This window comes from Mytilus galloprovincialis, chromosome 10 (genome assembly GCF_965363235.1).
Source record: "Mytilus galloprovincialis chromosome 10, xbMytGall1.hap1.1, whole genome shotgun sequence".
In the NCBI taxonomy this organism is placed as follows: domain Eukaryota; kingdom Metazoa; phylum Mollusca; class Bivalvia; order Mytilida; family Mytilidae; genus Mytilus; species Mytilus galloprovincialis.
In genome coordinates, this window is record NC_134847.1 from 31,740,176 (window position 1) to 31,757,991 (window position 17,816).

Consider the following 17,816-nt stretch of genomic DNA (forward strand, 5'->3'; position numbering starts at 1 on the left):
GTATGTCAAAGAACGTCTCGTCCTTTTTCTAAAAAAGTTCATCGGAAGATACCCAGAACTTGTTGATAAATATTCCGTATCAACTTCACAAATAATACAAGATGGTCTTGAAGTATAGATTTTGCGTACTGACGTTGGTTATCATCTTAATAACGCGTTATAGTGTTATTTTATTAGTCTTTATTAATATTGCTTGTACTTTTTTGAGATATTCTTTTGAATTGACTCTGTGGTTATATAAAAACATCATGCTTTGAACGACAAAATTATTTCATTTACTTAAATTACTCTTACTTATGGATTTTTACATACTATGAATGATAAAATTATTCATTAAAATACTTTAAACTTCTGTTAAGTCTGTTCTTTATTTTATACATTTGACGTGATACTGTACGTATGTATCCCATCATACTTTGAACCACACCTTATTTATTTATTTTTATTACATTTACTGTTGAGTCTGTTGTTTGTTATATCAACTTGACTATGCATGTATGTATACCTTCATAATTTGAACGACAAATTTATTTTTATGTCAACCTGTGCGAATTTCAAACGCGCAATTTTACACCAGCAATGAAAACCTTCTATTCTTTCCGGGTAGACTTTATATAGATAAATTAAGTGGTATAAGAAAAGCAAAATGAGTATATTAAATTTGATGTATGCCTTTTTGTGCTTCTTCGTTACATTTGTTGTTTTTATAGTGATGCAAGTATGTTTGTTTTGTTCAAACTTTTAACGACAAAATTATTTTTATGTCTACCTGTACGAATTTCAAACGCGCATTTTTACACCAGCAATGAAAACCTTCTTTCCTTTACGGGTAGACTTTATATACATAAATTAAGTGGTACAAGAAAAGCAAAATGAGTATGTTAAACTTGATGTATGCCTTTTTGTGATTCTTCGTTACATTTGTTGTTTTTATAGTGATGCAAGTATGTTTGTTTTGTTCATACTTTTAACGACAAAATTATTTTTATGTCTACCTGTACGAATTTCAAACGCGCATTTTTACACCAGCAATGAAAACCTTCTTTCCTTGACGGGTAGACTTTATATACATAAATTAAGTGGTACAAGAAAAGCAAAATGAGTATGTTAATTTTGATGTATGCCTTTTTGTGATTCTTCGTTACATTTGTTGTTTTTATAGTGATATTAAGATGATAACACAATAATGACTGCTGTACCCCTATTTTTGACATTTTTACTCTTTGAGTATGTTTGTTTTGTTCATACATCGTTGACAATGTAATGGAATTTGATGCGACTGTCATACAAGTGAGAGGTTTAGCTAGCTATAAAACCAGGTTCAATCCACCATTTTCTACATTAGAAAATGCCTGTACCAAGTCAGGAATATGACAGTTGTTATCCATTCGTTTGATGTGTTTGGACTTTTGATTTTGCCTTTTGATTTTGGATTTTCCTTTTGAATTTTCCTCGGAGTTCGGTATTTTTGTGTTTTTACTTTTTCCTTTAAATATCCGTCATTTGGCGTCATATTTCAATTTTTATCAAAAACATTCGATAGTGTGGGTATCTGTATCCCAGGACCACCACACAAACATTTACGAATCTCTGTTTCCCAGGATTCATTTAATTGGATGCTTCATTTGTTGTAAATGATTAATTATCTAGTTAGTTATCTAGTTATATTTTTGTTATTTGCCAATATGAAAGGTGACTACGTTTAATTAGTTATTTATTTACTATATATATATATATATATATATATATATATATTCAATATTTTTAGAATTGGTGCTAAGCGGGCTGATGTGAAAAGTTTATCACATACTTCGATTGTTATCACATGCCTTTCCGTAACGTTATCGCATGGCATTCCGGTGATATTCGGTAAATTCCAGAAAATACACCTCAAATGCTACGTTTTCAATGAAAAACATTACAAAGTAGTGTACAAAACAATTATTTAGATACTGGAAAGAATATTGTGTAAAATAAAAAAAATAAAAAAAAAAACAAACAAATTATTAAATAAATGCATTTTTAAAAGTTTCAAACAATATTTAGAAAGAGTTACTTTAAAAAAGTTGATTTTCCAAACAGTGTTTATTATGTATATTTTTGTCGATTCGACCACATTAAAATATTTTTCTTCTCTGTTGAGTCATATGATAGAAAGATTTCATATCGAATGTACTAAATTTGGGGACCGACGTCCGTGAACTTTTCACTCATTGAAGTTCTATTTGGGAACCACGTAAAAGGATCATTATATGAATCTGTTATTTTTCTCAACTGTTGAAGCATATGATAAAAAGATCATAACATGTCAGTTTTCATATCGCATGTATTATCAGACCTCGGTCAATATCAGCCCGCGGCTCTTGGGCTGATATTGAACCTAGAGCTGATAATACATGCGATATGAAAAATGCCATGTAATAATCTGATAATATTAATTGTTTATCTATCTAGTTATCTAGTTATCTTGTCGTAGTTTGCCAATATGAAAGGTGAATAATGTCATTCAAATATCTATTTACTAAACATATATATATCTTAACTGTTTATCTAATTATATGTGTTTATAATTTCATTATAACCTGTAGCCAAATACTGCCAATACCGAGTTTCTAATCATTGCGCATCAATAATAATCGACTTTCTGATTCAGCATAAATTCGGTTATTACTGTAAGCATAGATTACTTGTGTTATTAGCTGTTTCACCTCTACTAAATGTAGAATGTCAGATGTATGTTTGTCAGTGCACAATATGACTGTGCACGCCATCCTTTTCATTCCGATATTTGAAAGAAACAGACGGAATATGATTTGGTGATTTAAAGACACACCCATCCACCACTGTGTCTTAAACTATCTAGCATAATATATCATGAACATATTTTGCTGTGTCTTTAATATATTTTTCATTATCAATTATATGGCCATTTTTATAAATTTCCATAAAACTTTGAATTTTTCGAAAAACAAAGAATTTTCTTATCCCAGGAATAGATTACCTTTAGTTAGCCGTATTTGGCACAATTTTTTGGAATTTTGGGTCCTCAATGCTCTTCAACTTTGTTCTTGTTTGGTTTTATAAGTTTGTTTTATCTGAGCGTCACTGATGAGTCTTATGTAGACGAAACGCGCGTCTGGCGTATGCAACTATAATTCTGGTACCTTTGATAACTATTTACACCACTGGGTCGATGCAAATGCTGGTGGAGGTTTTGTCCCCGATGGTATCACTACCCCAGTAGTCAGCACTTCGGTGTTGACATGGATATCAATGATATGGTCATTTTTATAAATTTCCTGGTACAAAACTTTGAATTTTTCGAAAAACTAAGGCTTCTCCTATCCCAGGAATGGATTACCTTAGCCGTTTTGTGCACAACTTTTTTGAATTTTGGGTCCACAATGCTCTTTAACTTTGTACTTGTTTGGCTTTTTAACTTTATTTATCTGAGCGTCACTGATGAGTCTTATGTAGACGAAACGCGCGTCTGGAGTATGAAATTATAATCCTGATACCTTTGATAAATATTTCAGGATGATCCTTGTACAAACGATCGTATGAACCGTCAACTAAGCAGTATATGTGGAACATCAGATTATTATCTACAGTGTACTTGTCTTTTGTTTGCTAGTATAGTGTGTTGTGTTTTATGACTATTTATTTTTAGACAAAATCAAATAATAAAACATAATTTATATATAAACATGATAAACGGCCTGTTTTAAATGATTGATTGATGGTTGCCAGTGGCAAATATTTCACGTATGTTCAGAACGATAACAAATTAACAACAAATACAATAGATAGGTCCTGTAGTAGAGTCCGTTCAGGATGAAGGTCAGCAAATTTAGATCGCAACTGGGAAATGAGGGTATATTGGATAAGGGCAGAAATTTTAAAATCAACGAACCACTCAAAGAGTTTTTGTAACGTTTCGTAATGTGCACAGATCATGACACTCTCTCTACACGCCCCATTCTGACTGGATGTGGCTGCGTACTTGTATTTTACTCAAAGTTGATTGTCGCACGATAATTTACAAAAGTGCAATAAAAAAATACGAAACTATCCCTTATTTCAAAAATCGAATATTCCGTTTCCTCTTATTCGCTATTTAAAAATAGCAGTAATCACAAAGTCAACAAGTAATTTCTGCATATTGTTCATTTTGTTGAAGCATCAAAGTGTGTCAAAATCAGGTATTACTAAAAATAAATTAGACTTAAAGAAACATATTTCTCTTTTTCATCCTGTAGATCAAGCAAAAGAGGGGCGAAAGATAACACAGGGACATTAAAACTCATATGTCAAAAATAAACAGACAACGCCATGGCTAAAATAGAAAATAACCAATAGACAAACAATAATACACAAACCACAACATAGAAAATCTAAAGACTGAGCAATACGAGCCCCACCAAATACTGGGGGTGATTTCAGGGTAAGCAGATCCTGATCTTCATGTGGCACTCGTCGTGTTGCTCATGTTACTACAAACTCGGTAATAAGTAATTCGGTAGGTCACAAGTTATCCTCTTGTTTAATCATTTTTATTATAATTAGTTTTTGCAGAAAATATTGTTTTCGTTTGGATATTTTTGCAAATTTCATTTCGTTTCCTTCCATTCTTATTCCTTTCCCCTTTCCTATTTTTTAATCAAAAATAAAAATTTCAAACTTTCAAAAAAGCGAAATGATAAAAACTGTACGTTCAGTTTAGTGTTTTTAAAGTTTGCTTAAATATCTAAACTCCTAAATTTTAAAACGAAGTTTATAATTTTAAAGTTTTAATGATTTGGTGAAATTTTCAAAAGTAAAAAAAAGTGATAAGGGTTACACGGACCCTAAGGTTATCTATTCCTGAGGTAGAATGTCCTGAGTATTTTGAACAATTCAAAGTTTTGTATAAGATAATATAACAAACATGTCAAAAACGTTTATATCTCATATAACAAAATTATTTGTCCTCAACGACCAAAACTGACCATATTAGCACTTTATTATGTAATGTTTTATAGCTGCATAGTAAATGGGTTATATTTTCATGTAAGGATGGATTGTATAATACAAATTATAGCAATATTAGAACATAACGACTACAAAAAAATATTCTCCATCAATTTAGAGTACCAGCATGTCCTATTTTAATTCAAAATATTGAATTGTAAACAAATTTTAGTAGTTTTCATACCTCGAACTGACTCGTATAACAAAAGTATTTGTCCACATCAACCAAAACTGACCATATTAGCACCTGATTATGTAAATCTATACTGCCGCATAGTTAATGAGTTATATTTTCATGTAAGGATTGATTGTATAAAACAAATTATAGCAATATTGGAACATAACGACTACAAAAAATATTCTGCATCAATTTAGAGTACTAGCATGTTCTCTTTTTATTCAAAATATTGAACCATAAACAAATTTCAGTAGTTTTCTTACCTCAGACTGACTCGCATATTAAAATTATTTGTTCGCATCACCAAAACTGACCATATTAGCAATTTATTAAGTAAATCTATATAACTGCATAGTAAATGAGTTATTTTTTTCATATAAGGATGGATTGTATAGTACAAATTATAGCAATATTGGGACATAATGACTAAAAAAGTTTTGTTCTCAACAATTTAGAGGGCCAGCATGTCCTCTTTTTATTCAAAATATTGAATCGTTAACAAATTTCATTAGTTTTCATACCTCAAACTGACTTGTATAACACAATTTTTTGTCTGCATTAACCAAAACTGACCATATTAGCACTTTATTATGTAAATCTTTATAGACCCATACTTAATGAGTTATTTTTTCAATTCAGTCCCAACTTTTTGACTTTTTGCCATATCGTTATCAGTTTATATCGACTTATAGAATGTGTCCCCGTGCCTTTTGTGTTTTCCCTCATATTTTACTATTGTGGTTTTTTGCTTGTGAGATAAATATTGTTGTTTAACACATACGTACGTACATCACAGTTCTACTATCTGTCGATACCTATATTTTGGCATTACACAAGGTCCTGGGTTTTTTTTTCTGACTGTGTTTTGACGTTAATACACGCAGTCTATTCGATGTTGACGTGTACTAATAGATATCATATATCTTAGATATATGAGTTTTTTATTAGTTGTTGTCGTGCAAAAGACTAGATCAACGATTTGCGGAATTTTTAATTTAACACAATGATAATGTTTACCATAAGAGAATTAGGTTTAACAACTCGTGATAATTGGATATTGATTGATATCAACTCTTGATGTTTAATTTTAAATAGCAATAATAAACTCGCACAAGGCTCGTAAATTAATATATTGAAAATAAATAACTCGAGTTGAGATCAAGCGATATCCCATTCTAACTCGCTATGAAACCTATAGTTATCATTAAGTACATTTAAAGACAAGTTTTCGACCTTTTGATCATGACTTTTTTTTTCTCCTCTATATTTTTAATTATATTTATTAAAGATAAACATATCAAACACCACACAATAAAATATGGACTATGAATCAGAAACATATGTATTTCAATTTGTATGTGTACTAATATGTCTCCAAAATGTCTACCGTAAATCAATATCGTTATTTACACGTTTACATGTATGTCGCATAGGAATTGACCAGATAAGTCAAAAAATCAATAATGACTCATGTTCCCAAAGGGATAAACCAGATAAGCCGAAAATCAATAATGATTAAGTAATTTGTTTATACAATTAAAGATTGAGGATTTTTTAAGAATAAAAATAAACTGAAACTCATTTGGGTTAGATGTAATTAAGGGAAAATATAATACGCAATAGTTTTAATTAAATTGATATAAAGGATTCAGTGAATACCGACTTTGATGTAAAATGGTATTTCCTACTCCATTCTATTTGCAACGTTTACAATTCAAATGAGAAAACTAAAGGCCTTATGTGTATATATTAAAAATGAATGAAAAACAAATATGTTACACATTAACAAACGACTACCACTGAATTACAGGCTCCTGACTTGGGACAGGCACATACATAAATAATGTAGCGGGGTTAAACATGTTAGCAGGGGATCCCAATCCTACCCCTAACCTAGGACAGTGGTATAACAGTAAAACATAAGAACGAATTATAAAAATCAGTTGAAAAAGGCTTAACTCATCAGATGGACAAAAATACAAGTGGACGTGGCCGGGTAATTGTATGTCTGCTCAACAGTTTAACCATTTATCTGTGTATATTTGATTTTATACAACCGCAAAAAATGAAAAATTTTGGTTGTATATTGGTATGACGTTGCCGTTGTCATCGTCGTCGTCATCCAAAGATATTTGGTTTTCGCACTATAACTTTAGTATAAGTAAATAGAAATCTATGAAATTTAAACACAAGGTTTATGACCATAAAAGAAAGGCTGGGATTGATTTTGTTTAAGCTGTTTGATTTCATCAAAAAATGAAATATTGGGGTTCTTTGATATGCCAAATGTAACAGTGAATTTAGATTCTTAATTTTTGGTCCTGTTTTCAAATTGGTTTACATTAAGGTCCAAAGGGTCCAAAATTAAACTTATTTTGATTTTAACAAAAATTTAATTCTTGGGGTTCTTTGATATGCTGAATCTAAAAATGTACTAAGATTTTTGATTATGTGCCCAGTTTTCAAGTTGGTTCAAATCGGGGTCCAAAATTAAACTTTGTTTGATTTCAACAAAATTGAATAAATGGGGTTCTTCAATATGCTGAATCTAACCATGTATTTAGATTTTTAATATTTGGGCCCGGTTATCAAATTGGTCCACATTGAAGTCTAATGGGGTCTAAAATTGAACATTATTTGATTGCATCAAAAATTGAATTCTTGGGGTTCTATGATATGCTGAATCTAACCATGTATTTAGATTTTGGATATTGGACCATAATAGGTAAATGTCAAATTAATGTTTTTTAAGTTTTTAAGTTTAAGTTCTAAGACCACACTCATTCTGTTGTGTCAACTATTTAATCACAATCCAAACTCAGAGCTATATCAAGCTTAAATGTTGTGTCCATACTTGCCCCAACTGTTCAGGGTTCGACCTCTGCGGTCGTATAAAGCTGCACCCTGCGGAGTATCTGGTTATTGCATGTGGTTATGAAATAAATTTTATTGCGATTTGAAATATTTGTGTTTGTCTCAGCTGGTAGTAATAGGCCATCTGTATTTTACATGTCTTATTCCCAAGCCTCAAATTGCTAGAGATTACATTCTAGGAGGAAACTTTACATTACTGTTATGTCCACTGTTCTCCCAGAATTGACATAGGGATAACTAACTGGTTCATGTCAGCGTCACAAAATTTCAGTTCCAGTTTTATCAGGAACTACTAGGAGTAGTCTCTTTATATTTGACATAAAGCTTTATCACAATATACAAAATATAGCACTTTTCTAGGTAAGAGGCACAATTCTATGAAATTCACAAAACTATTAAATCTTCCTCTTTTCTGGAATTAGATAACATGGATGTACAAGGCTGCGCAGTTTGTACAATTTTGTCTACATTTTCATACTATTTTAGAAAAGAAAATACCCCGATTTCATCTGAAGGAGACGTGCATAGAATTTTTAGTACTTTTATGATAGTATTTTTGTCTAAATTGCAAGGGGTTGCATTCATGTTGAGTCTCTATCTCTTATATGTTAAACAGTTTTAAGAATCATTATCAAATACAACATGTTTTAAAAATTTAAGACTGAACTCAATTGTGGCCACTTTGAATTTAGACAAAAAAGCGTCTAAAAACTAGACTATTATAAAATGCTAAAATTGTGAAGAACTCATGATGATATTACCTGATGAGTGTGCATAGTATTGTAAATAAAACAGCCCATTTTAAGTTACTAAAGTAATTTACTTTTGAATAAGTTAAGATTTCAAACATATGGTAAAAATGCTCAGTTTAGGGGTTTACTCCTTTAGTATATTTTATAATTTAAACTAAGTTAAACTTGGTTTATTCAATTAATATAACCAGTAAACATTAGTTCAGTCATTATTTTTCTTATATTTTGACTAATACATACTTTTAAAAAGTTTCTAATGAAACAGATAAAAAAATCAAAAAATCGGCAAAATGGCCATCACGCCTATCTTTAATTATTATTTTCTCGTAAGAAGGTATCATTTGTCGAGCACCATTTTCTTGCATTTTGTAGATAAATATATAAGCTTTATGAAATATTACATTTTATTGAAAATAAAACATGATCTTACAAGATTCAAGCCTTTAAAAATATACAAATTTTGCTGAATCGGCACTTTTTAACCACGCTATTTCAACCTGTTAGTAGGGGTATTGAGAAATCTCACAACTTTTTGAATTATCATAATTTCTTTTCATTTTAAGTTGTTAGTTAAGATATTTGTTATCATTAAGTTGTATTTTTTCTATAAAACAAACAAAAATCAGGTCAAAATACCCTAACATAGGCTTGAAATGGCCATTTGTCAGTACAGAAATAGACAATTATCGAATGTTCGGCATACACAAATAATGGCTGAATATTTTTTCAAAATATTTTGCACAAATAGTTATTGCATATAAGGTATCTAAAATACAAAATATCAGTCTGATTGGAATATTTTGGATTTGGACCATTTTGCATGGTTTTATCACAGACTGGCTCTTAAATAAGAGTTGTATTGTAACTTGTTTGTGTGCCTCAGAACAAGGTATTGATTCATGCGTATTGCAATAGTTATTTTTGGTTTAAGTCTGTCATATTTGTTTTTCATAATTTGTATTTAATGTAGACGGTTAGTTCTTATGTTTCAATTGTGTTGAGAAAACATTGAAATTTGTTTGTCAACATGGTCAAGGCCTTTTAAAAGCTAATTTGAAGTGGACTTAATGTTATGAGTTTTCTCAGTGTTGAAAACCGTTCACGTTACAGTGACCTATAATTTCTTGTATCCAAGTCATTTGAATTCTGATGAATAGCTGTCTCACACACCTTATCGCTATTTCAATATTTGGAAATCTATCCTGCTTGGACTCTTTTACATCAGCATACTTCATACAACATGTAAAATAATACACTTTATCACTATTCCCGCTCGACCTGAGAATCTGTCCTGCTTGAAATTTTGATGTCAAACAACAATCACTTTTCCATTTTGGCGTCAGATATTTTTTTATTATGACATCAAAGTTTTACAGGATCTTGTGACAGTTGTGTGATGTCCAGAAGTGGGGGACAAATAGCAATAGTGTGTGTCAAATATTTTCTATTATGACTTCAACATTTGACGGGAACTTTTGTGATGTCGATGACCAGTAATGACGGACGAATAGCGATAAGGTGTATTGGCAATCAAATCAAATGTACTTGTTTCTATCCATCTGAAGACCCAGTGGGCCACTATCAACGTATAGACTCGTCAATATACGTGATAGTGGATCTTCCCATAGATATGGGATAACTTTGGCGGATTTAGGGCATAGATACCCCCTATGGAGCAACATATGAGATAAATGCATAGGCTATTTACAAGTATCACCTCTAAGGACCAAACGATTGCTTGCCTTGGGCAGGCCCCCTTTTTAAAAACCTTGAAACGTACCTCTAGAAACAGATGTATTGGTTCCGATTATGATAGAACACACAAAACGAATGCACAAATTTCATCTTAAAAGGTTAATCATTCTTACCAAGTCAGCATATATCGCGTAACAAACAATTTTCTTTGCTCTTTTTGTTGATATTCTGACCTCTTCGTTTCAAAATTCAAATTTAATATCATTTCCGGTTATAAAACAAAAGTCGATTCCGGAAAAGATCGGTTTTCCGTAATGCATATAAACGATTCGAAAACGGAATTACTACAGTTACCAGTGTTCATGTCTTTTAATTTCTAAAATATACACAAACGAAATGAAAAAAAGAAAACATTAAAGAAAGATAATTGTTTATCAATACATTATTGCTTAATTTAATGTTGAATCTTTTAAATTTTGATATAAGAAGGAATAAAATCTGACTCCTTCAAGATAACATTCAAGGATTACAGTGGTATAGTACATGTATCTTGCTTGTCATGATATTGATGTAGTACTATATCTTATATCCTGAAAAAATTCCACAAAACGATGTGTGTGGGAGTTTGAATAAAGTTTAGATAAAATGCTATTCTTATATCCGTAAAATATTGAATAAAATATCAGTAAGACTATTAAAAAATGTGCATGTCAAAATATTTTATAGAAAACATTTAGCTGATGTTTTTTATGTAAAACATTCTAATTTTACAAAATATTTTATGCAAATAGCAAAACTATATTTTCTGTAAAACATTTTTTGCAGAATGTTTTTGGCATATTTGGAAAATATTTACTTTAAATGTTGCAATAATATAAAATACCAATTGAAGAAAATATTATTTATTTATTTAAAAAATATATCTACAGGAGATTTTAGAACAATGTTCGAGAACATGAATAAAAGACATTAGCAAATAATATTTCGTTAATGTGATAAAAACATTTTACTTGTTTAATGTTTAAATGATATCTTATTGAAATATTTTGTGAGAGACGTCCATATGACATTTGAAAAATGTTTTTAAATGTTGTGTGTTTGCTGGGTTTAGGTGACTTACGGTATAATGTGAATCCTGCGATATGCATTGGGCTTGATCATTATATTGCTGATAAGCCGAATAGCTGATAGTCAGTCGAGCATGCCGTTTAGAGCGGACGTGAACATTTTTGCAGAGTGAATCTTTCAACATGATTGAAACTGTTTTGTCAAATTAGTTTCATGGATAAATATTATTATACTCACATTCTATATTTTATGATTTGGGTTATATTTCATTTTGTTAAAGAAGGTTTCTGCAGATATTTTCAGGTGTGTTTGAGACATATAGTCAGATGTGAGCAATTAGTAGTTTCATGTGGAAAACTATCAGACCAATCGTTTTGATGTCTGAGGGTTTAAGCTGTTCGCCTAATGGATAGGTAGTTTCTTTCCGGGTTCATTTATCATAGGATTTTAGGCTTTCCTCTACCAGGAATACAGCTGGGCATTTAGCGGTATCGGTTTGAATATTCAAGTATGTCCTTTCCGTTTTCCGTTTGTTGTCTAGACATTTGTGCGGCATCCGGGATGAACGTATCCTTAGTTTTGTATACAATGTGTTTTGTTTTTTTTCATATTATGCATTATTTATATTTTTTATGACAAGCGAATCAGGTGAGTGGGTGTGTTCGTATGATTTATTACTTTGCACTTATTGTTTTGGAAACAGTTAACTTTCTAGTAGTACGACCAGTCACGGCCAGTCTGGGAAACTGGATAGGCAAATGCTCATATTAAATCTGTATCGATACAATGTGTTATTGCAAACTCAATTGTACCTTTCCAAAGATTCACCTGATAGCTACCTGTCCATTTAAACTTTTGGGAGTTCATTTTCCCCATTGAACAAATACAACATATATTGTCCTCTGTTTAGTTTATTCACTTGGACCTTTAAATTTCTTCTAATAAAAATCTATCACTCATTGATCCATCTACCTGAGCAAAAAAATTATCTGCAAATTGATGGAAATAACATGTTTACTATTAATTAAAAACGGCATAGGAGTTTGAACTGATTATATTTCCAATCTGTTGAATGTAAACACTACTTCAAACATTATTAAAAGCTGATTTCAGAAAAAAATCAACATTATTCCTTTTTCAAAAAAAACAAAGTGACAAAAAAAACTAAAAATGGTGATGTTTATATAATTATGCCTTCTGTTAGATTAGTATTTATTTTGAATAGATTGACAAATATATTATTAATGTTGAATAAACACAAAAAATCATGTGCAGATATTTTTTTATTCAGGTAGATTAATCATTGAGTGATAGATTTCTCTTAAAAGAAATTTAAATGTCCCAGTGCATAAACTAAACAGAGAACAGTCTACCTGTTGTATTTGTTCAATGGGACAAATGAACTGCCAAAAGTAGAAATGGACAGGTAGCTATCAGGTGAATCTATTATTGGGTTCGCAATAAATGTCTTCCTTTTTACAACATAACCCATGGTGGTGCTCCTACAAAAGGAGGAAGATACAGAACATACATACATACCAAATGCGAAATAAATATTATGAAAATGTATTTTAATTCTTTATTATTTCCTAGGTGAGAAGCTTAATTAAGGTCTTTCCTTTATCTATAAGGAAAGACCTTACTGTATTTCTTCTGATTATTATTCTTCTTGTTCCGCCAAACTTTGACAAAATTTCCCTCCGTAACCGTAAACCAAGTCGCTTTCATGTTCAAACTTTGTATTGGTTTCATGAATACCTATCCGGAACTCACCCTGTGAGTCGAAATATTTTGTCGGTTCGGAGTAATCCCTCCGAAACCAAAAAACCTTGTTATCGTTCCAACACCGTAACCGTAATAGGTAGAAAAAAAACGAAGGGTGAAATTTGTTCAGGACCAGACCCCGGTTCTTCGTTACATTTGGATCGAAAAGATTCAACGACTCATTGGTAGGGTTATGCCCCTATCAAAATTAACCGGTGTCGGTTGGCCACCAAAACTCAGAAACCGTAAGTCTTAGACACCTAGGTTCTTCACCAATCATCATCAATTCATGTATCTTTAAAAAATACCTCAAGGTCAAATTTGTATGTTGACCTTGACCTTTGACCTAACACCTTGTTATGGGATAATCTCAGAAACCATTATAATTACAGAAGTTTTAAATAGTGGAAAATGTTTGGGTCATTATGGCGCACCTTTGTTACATTTTGACCAAAGAGATTTGACCTTTTTATAAGGGGCATAACCCCTGTTTTAGGTTTCTGAAAAGACAAAATCAGCTTTTACTATATAACCAAAGGTCCTAGACCCTTGGGGTCTTCAGTAATGGCATTGGGGACTAATGACCTTGACAAAGGTCAAAAGGTCAAAGGTCAAGGTCATGTCCAAAATAGCGAATTTAGTGTTTTTAACCTTATATAAAGGATTTTTAATGTGTTTTCGAGCTTTTTAAGGTTGACCTTGACCTCTTCAATACATTCTACGTCTGTTGGAACATGTATTTTACATTACAAAAGGAAAGACCTCTCAATTGTTCAAGAACAATTGACAGTTTAATTTTATTATATTTTTATCTTTAAAGAAATTTCTTATTTCTTCTAAACTTTTTGGATATTTTTTAATCTTTAGTTGATTTTAATTGATTAATTTAACTGATTACATCTTTGTTTGTTTTAATATTTTAATAATGAATTTCACTATTATTTTTAAACATTTATTTTTTTAAATTTTTGCAATGCTCCACTTTGAACTATCGGTAGAAAGTATTAGTTTTACTGATTAGTGTATTATTGTTTATCTCACGAAATGTATAGGAATGTACGAATACCACGTGTCTTCAGAGAACAAAGGAATTCACGTGATACCTCGATATAGAGCTGAGCTCTAGTAGAAAATACATTGAATGCTTTAATACATTTATATTATTGTTATTAGATTAGTTTTTATATATTTTTAAGTAGCCCTATACCCATTTATTAGTTATCATTTTGTATTATTTTCTTATCTCATGTTTCCCTTATTGATCCTCAAATTCATTACGAATTGGTGTCAATGAAGAGTTTTCCAGATAAGAATAGAATACCGTAAATGTTCTTATGTACGTTCTGGAAACAAAAACCTATTTTATTTGAGTAAATACATATATTGTTTATGAACAGAAAGTTTAGTTAATTTAATAAATGTAATGACAAGTTATTTCAATTAATTCATGAAGTTCATTCAATGGATAAACAGTATTTTAAGACCCATTTAAATGAATACTAAAGTTCAATAGGCTATTTGCCAATTCCCAAAATTGACCCTGTAATTACAGATCTCTTTCTTAGTTGTCTCCCTTCTGGGGACATTAATTTTTATTTACAATAGAGAGCTAACAGGAAGAGCAAATTTACCTGAGCGTAATGTAAGTAATCTATAAGGTTTTGAAATCTTGTAATTACAATAATATGTTGTTAAGCTAAATACTTTCGACATCAGAAATTGTTTTTCATGAAAAATTAGTTAAACCGCAGATACATCACTTTCAATTCATCATGCTTTGCATTGGCAAAGGCCAATTTTGTCCGGTATGGAACCAGTCTACTATTGACAAAGGGAAGTAATTTGTTTTAAAAATGTGTAATAACAGAATCAAATCGGTAATTGGCAAATGGACTATTGGTTCTTAGATATAACAGAGTTTAAGTAATGTAAAAAGTAAATTATTAAACAAGTACAAGCATATAGTTATCAATTATGTCATATAGTATGATAATTGTTAACCCTATAAACAGTATGCTAATTCTTAATCATTGCTGATAATCCGACATACCACATGTAAAATAAATGATGTGAAAATGTTTTTATATTTTTTTTATTTTTTCCTAGATAACAACCAGACCCGGGCAACATATACATAATAAAGTGTTGTAAGTACATTGTGAATGACCCTTCAAACCATAGAGTAACATAGATATAGGAAGATGTGGTATGGGTGTCAATGAGACAACTATCTATCCAAATAACAATTTATAAAAGTAAACCATTATAGGTCAATGTACGGCCCTATACACGGAGCCTTGGCTCACACCGAGCAACAAGCTATGAAGGGCCCCAAATTACTAGACGTGTAAAACCAACGGTCTAATCTATATAGAAAAAAAAACGAGAAACGAGAAACACGTATCATACATAAACAAACGACAACTACTGTACATCAGATTCCTGACTTAGGACATTCTTCCTTTTTCTGAAACAATAATATAACATCACAACAAAGAAAAACACACGATAAATATCAATTGGAAGGCTAAACTCAATCAAAACACGTATAAAGTACTTATAAATGCTGGCCAAGAGAGATTATCTGCAAAAGTTAATGTAACTAATTTAAAAGAGGAATATGGCTCTGAGACGATACGGGCGTCTTTATATTATCAAAATTGTAATTGATATATCTGATTAACTAATGAAATACTACCCCTAAAGAGATTAGCTGTGTATGCATCTATTTGATTAGTTTGTATCTAACTTGTATCTAAATGGCTTATAGATTTTTTTTAATCAGTACATGACAGTTTGATCTTGAAACATAAACGGGTTACCCGGTATTTATAATAGTTACTTTTTTGTAGAAATATGTTCAAGCCTTGGTTCAGTTTGTAGCTGATTTATGTTGTATGCCAAATTTTCTTACAACAAGTTCCACATGTACGTTAGAAACGAAAACTGGACAACAACCTTCTCCAGGAAGATGTTTCGTTTTCAACAGAGGAGGAATGAGTACACTATTATAGCTGTTGTAATAATTGTGGCTCCAGTAAAGATTCATGCAATAACAGTATCTATCACACTGCTTCTACCAGATCATATTGTAATTAGTGTGGAAAATATGGAACTGGAAACGGAAAAAGAATGGCTTTTAAGTGCGGAGGCTGCAGAGGCCAAAAAAGAGTTTATGACGAATGCGCCACGTCAATAGCAAATCATAAGGGTTTATGTTGGGTATTTACAAATTGTTTCGAAGACACATGTAAGAAGTATTACGAGAAAACCCGGAAAAAAGATCGGTACCTGATTCGTGCTTTGATAAAATTTGTGATCAAGGAGAAGATGAACAAAATTGTCCAAGTGATTGCTGTACCAAAAACAATACTGTGTATGATTGGAATCTTGCAAATGGAAAATGTGTTCCAGAATGTTGCGGGAGGCCATTGTGCTGTAATTCGTCTTCACAACAAACTATTTGTTTCTGTGCTTTGGTTTTAATAAGCACATTAGCAATGTAAGTAACTATAAATCAATTCATATAATTTCAATATTTTCTTTCAAATCATAATTAAGTTTTTAGTTTTAGTTTTCATATATTTCAAATAAAAAAAAAAGTAAATAGCATAATTTTGTAAAAGGTTTTAATTTCTTTGTATATTATTGCATGGTGCATATTTTGATAATGACAACCGTACAATATCAGGTTATTATAATGTATTACTGAGAAAACGTGATAGTTATATTATAGGTACTTAGTATACTGATAATAGGGAAAATCTCCATCACACGGATACCGACTTGCCAGCAAACAATTCTCATTTTGATTTAAAATGTAACAATTAAACAACATCTTAAATTAAACTCAGATGACTATATCAAATATAAAATCAATATCTGGTCTTCAATGACTGGAATGATACTCCATCCGCGTACCATGAAGGCAAAATTTAAAAAATCTAAGAATTAAAAATTGTTACTATACGTCGGATGAGCATTGGTTGAAACAGACTAATAGATCATAATATGTATAAGATAACATGTATTCTTGAATTGATTATACGTAATTCAAAAAATATGTTTTAATCCAATTCCCTTTACAGCTGATCAAGACTAAAAATTCAAAGATGAATTAATGTTTGATTTTTATTCTATGTTGATCTACAGCATGTTAGGGTTATAAGATATAAGATTGCTATGTCATATTTTCGACGATTGATAAAAAATAGCATAGACAGGTTAAATTAACGCACAGATACAGTTCATAATATCCAGTCATGCCAGTGTAGCTGGATCTCTTCTCCCGTTCGGAGCAAATGAGATCACCCCGAGTAAGTGGTGGGGGTCGTGTTGCTCAGTCTTTATTTTTCTATGTTGTTATTTGTGTACTTTTGTTTGTCCGTTTGTCAGTGTGTCTCTTTAAACCATGGCGTTGTCAGTTTATTTTCGATTTCTGAATTTGAATGTTCCTCTATATTTTCTGCATCTCT